Source organism: Rhododendron vialii, chromosome 7a (assembly GCF_030253575.1).
Source record: "Rhododendron vialii isolate Sample 1 chromosome 7a, ASM3025357v1".
Classification (NCBI taxonomy): Eukaryota; Viridiplantae; Streptophyta; class Magnoliopsida; order Ericales; family Ericaceae; genus Rhododendron; species Rhododendron vialii.
Genome location: NC_080563.1, coordinates 12788391 through 12793429, shown reverse-complemented (window position 1 = coordinate 12793429; position 5039 = coordinate 12788391).

Here is a 5039-nt window from a genome sequence, read left to right as displayed (position 1 = left end):
CAAGTTTGATTCTCGTGCCCGTCGTTGTATCTTTGTTGGCTATCCCATTGGTCAAAAAGGATACAAACTTTACGACTTGCATACACATCAGTTTTTTGTTAGTCGTGATGTCCATTTCCACGAGCATATTTTTCCTTACTCTACCACACCACCATCTCCACCTACTTACAACAACGTCCTACCCATCCCAACTTTTGATATTCCTGACCCTGTGGACTCTACCATGGTACCACCGCCTCTCCCATCTCCAACTGATCTCATAGAAACAACTTCAACCCAATCGACATCTCCCACGCCCATATCCACCCCACCAACCGATATATCTGATACAGAAATCCCGCCTACCCATACTTCTGCACCTCTCAATCAGCCCCAACGTGATTCTTTTCCCATTCGCCAATCCACCAGAACCAAACAGATTCCTAAATGGCAACAGGATTATCATATGTCCAACACCACACTTACTCGCGCTAATTCATCGACTCCGGCGCCATCTGCATCTCGAGGTACTCGCTATCCTTTATCAAACTATCTTTCTCCTATTCGTTTGTCCCCATCCCATTATGCTTTTTTAGCCAAAATTTCAGGACACACAGAGCTTACTTCTTATGCTCATGCTATCTGTGACCCACATTGGCAAAATGCCATGCAAGCAGAATTGGAGGCTTTACAACACAATAACACTTGGTCACTTGTACCCTTGCCCGTTGGTCACAAACCCATTGGATGTAAATGGGTTTACAAAATCAAATATCATTCCGATGGCACCATTGAACGGTATAAGGCTCGCCTTGTTGCTAAAGGGTATACTCAAGTTGAGGGTCTCGATTATCTTAAGACGTTCTCCCCCACTGCTAAACTTACCACACTCCGGTGTCTTCTCACTATAGCTGCTGCTTGTAATTGGTTTATTCATCAACTTGATGTTCAGAATGCCTTCCTCCACGGCGATTTACATGAAGAAGTCTATATGGAGCCCCTACCTGGCCTTCGCCGACAGGGGGAGCACTTAGTATGTCGGCTCAATAAATCTCTTTATGGCCTCAAACAGGCCTCCAGAAATTGGTTTTCTAAATTCTCTCATGCTATTCAGAGGGCTGGTTTTCAACAATCAAAAGCTGACTATTTTCTTTTCACTAAGGTCACGGGCAATTCCTTTACTGTCGTTCTTATTTATGTTGACGATATTCTACTCACGGGGAATGATCTACAAGAAATGGCATGCCTCAAGTCATTTCTTCTAAAGCACTTCCGCATTAAGGATCTTGGAGATTTAAAATATTTCTTGGGTATCGAGTTTTCCCGTTCCAGGAAAGGCATTTTCATGTCACAAAGGAAATATGCATTAGATATCTTAGAAGATGCTGGTCTTTTAGGAGCACGCCCAGAAAAGTTCCCAATGGAACAACATCTAAAACTCACCCCTACAGACGACGTTCTACTTGATAATCCAACTAGGTACAGAAGACTAGTAGGTCGGTTAATCTATCTTACTGTGACAAGGCCGGACATAGTATACTCAGTTCAAACTTTGAGTCAGTTTATGCACCAGCCCAGGAAACCACATTTGGAGGCAGCTCTATGAGTACTAAGATTTATCAAAGGGACTCCTGGTCAAGGTTTGCTTTTTTCGGCCACCAACAATCTTGCCTTAAAAGCTTATTGTGATTCAAATTGGGCAGGTTGCCCAACCACAAGAAGATCAACCACAGGTTATTGTATTTTCCTGGATAATTCGCTCGTCTCTTGGAAGGCTAAGAAACAATCTAATGTTGCTCGATCATCAGCAGAGGCAGAATATCGAGCCATGTCAGACACACGTCTAGAGCTCACATGGCTACGCTACATTTTACGTGATTTGAGAGTCATTCAGGAAAATCCAGCACCTTTATATTGCGATAATCAAGCGGCTTTACATATAGCTGCAAACCCAGTTTTCCATGAGCGCACTAAACATATTGAGATAGACTGCCATATAGTCCGAGAGAAGCTGCAAGCCGGATTGATCGATCCTTGTTATGTTCCTTCACGTACTCAGCTAGCAGATATTTTTACCAAGGCATTGGGAAAGGATAATTTCAATTTATTGAGTGGCAAGTTGGGACTTCACAACATTCACTCTCCAACTTGAGGGGGAGTGTTAGAGAAAATATATTGTAATATCCCACTAATGTTGTTTTCCTTTTCTCTATTTTCTATTTTAGGTCTGTTTCACTAATTTGGGGATTCCGTTCCATTGATTGTGGATCCTTTCCTTGTAAACCTAGTGCTAGGGTTGTATATATGTTTGTAGTCACCATTGGTAATACATAACTGAAACATTCTTTCTACACAATTTTATTAGGCATTGATTATGAGCCTCAATTTATTCAATCAAGGTGTCTATTTTGAACACTGGAAGATTGACTATTCAAACTTTTTTAAGGCTTTCACTTCACGGCTCTTTCGATGAGCATGGTAGATAAGCATTGAGCAACCTGGTTTGCAGTTGCAGATTCAATATTTTAGACTCCTACTATGTCAAGAGAATTATCCTATGGCATTTAATTTTATCCGAGGCTTATTGTTGTTAACTACCGTGATATGCTTCAACTATGTTTAGCGTTCTACTTAGATTAACTACATCTGGCTACTTGCCGAGCCAAAAAAAAAACTACATCTGGCTACTTGACTGTGTACAGATGAGCAACACCTATTTTTCAATGACCAACCCTTAGTTCAGTGACTAGCTCTTTGGAGGAGGGCAAGAAGGTAATTTCATATACCAACTCACCTAAGCAATTGCTGACTAGGGAGAGGCATTGGACCATTTAAATTCACCTGGGCTGGCTCTCACATCGGGAGTTTGGGTATTGTGTGTGTGTCAATGACTAGCTCAATAATCTAAGTTAGTTAGCATACTGCGATTTTTTAAAATACTAAGAACATGCATAGTGCTGTGGTGATGCTTAGCTAAGGTCTTGCTATTAAATCTTTTATTGCCCAATTAACTTCAATCTTTGTTCATGCAATCCCACTAGTTCTAGAACTAGAAGAGTTCTGATTTTGGTTTGGTTTTTGGTTTTTCAAGTGTGATCGATTTTAAACACCATAATAGCCGTGATGGGATTGTTGGGTCATAATTCTGGGTAGTTAGTAAATGTTTTTTTGAATGGCGGTAGTTAGTTTAAGTTGATGGAAGATTGTACAGATAAATGCCTTTAGACATGGACACCCCAACGGTGTTTGTATCACCGCATAAGGACACCCCAACAGTAGCCATATTTCAAAGGAAACTTCGGATTACTATAGCCCGATGAATCTGACACTGTGAACGCCTCCTCTACTATTATTCCAGAGACTTCTAATGATTCCAATCCTTCTTTCTTCCCTTCGTGCCTTCTCTCCTTTTTATTCGAACATGAGAACCATACCTGCGACATATTTCTTACGAGGAATCCTTTATTGAACTTGCTTTCAAAAGCCTTTGTTGAAAAAGCAATGCAGTCTAAGTGAGTTTACTCACCCTTACCCGGCCACTAATAAGCTAGATGACATCCTACTGAAAACTCCCGTCTTTCATGCATGTGTTTGTATTTTTTTCAAACATTAATACAATCTGATGTTGTCTATTGAGTGAATTCCAATCTCTATTTCCCATCAACTCTTGATCTGTATATCTTTTTGACACGATTGATCTGTATATCGAGGTCAGGGACTTAATCAATAAATTGATCGTTATCTGACTTTTTAGCCAGATTCCTGAACAACTATTTTGCTTTGAATAAAATGTTGGTGATATTACAATAATTTACACCAAAGAACAAAATTATAATGGACAAATTAACAGGCTGAGTCGCGGAAATCTCGGTCTCTTTAAGGAGATTCAAGCCCTCTAACGGTAACAAACCAGTGCAGTAGAGGATCTCTTACTTGTCCCCTCCAGGATATAACAGCCCGATAATTTATCGTATGGTTCGGACCTACTCTGCACAAGTAGGAGAACCCAAAGCTCCACAATAAAAACACCTTTACACTTAGCCCAAAACTCTCACTCTCATATTAAATTTACAAGCTATTTGTTTAGAGAATAAAGATGGACAAAGATGGAGAAAAATACTTAGGAGAAGTTGGCTTATGGCTCTATGGCTAGGGTTGCCTCTTATGTATGTAAAGCCTCCCAAGCAAGCCTTATATAGGCAAGAAAGAATCCAAACTAAATCTTTTCATTAATGACTAAATCTTACAGGATAGATATGAATCTAAACCATATCTTTTCATTAATAACCAAATCAAATTAGATATGATCTTGATTTTATCTAGATTTATATGGATAAACATGAAAGATATGCTTGATCCTTCTAGATTAATCCTTCTAGATTGCTTACATATTTAAACACCCGCCAAGATAAGAGCCTCTCACACAGATATACACGTGATTTATAAAACTCTAGTACAGAAAATGTACATAAATTTAATATTAAAATAATAAATTTCCAACATAAAATAGTGAAACATAAGGACAATAAGAACTACAACCATGCACACAAAAGCCACAAAAGAGCTAGTGAAACATAGCCAGCCTTCGCAGAAGTCCAAAGTTCGAGAGGTTTAATTAGCACGACTACAATCTTGGACCAGCGATGGGCTGATGGCTTTCTTGGTTAGCATGTCTGGTATCCACAATGTGGTCACCAGATATGATCATCAAAGTATCACTAGAAGTCTTTAAAAATTTATTTTATGACATCTCAATTTTACTGCAGGGACTTTCCTAGATTGCTTGGGTGCATAAGACTTCTGCATGTCGATTAGTTGAAGTCTGAGATCTAAGGTTTGTGGACATCCTTTAATTCTGAGTCACCTTCTATTTTCTTTCCTTTTTATTCATGTTTGTTTATGGTAAACTATGGTAAATGATAGTATGATGGTTGCAACTTAGTCGCATAATTTTTCAAAATGTCTTGCGCTCTCGCTCTTAATCCTCGCATTACGCTCGCGCTCTGAGTCATCACTCTCGCGAATTTTGGTTGTTTGGGATGTGTTTCTAAGATCCTCTT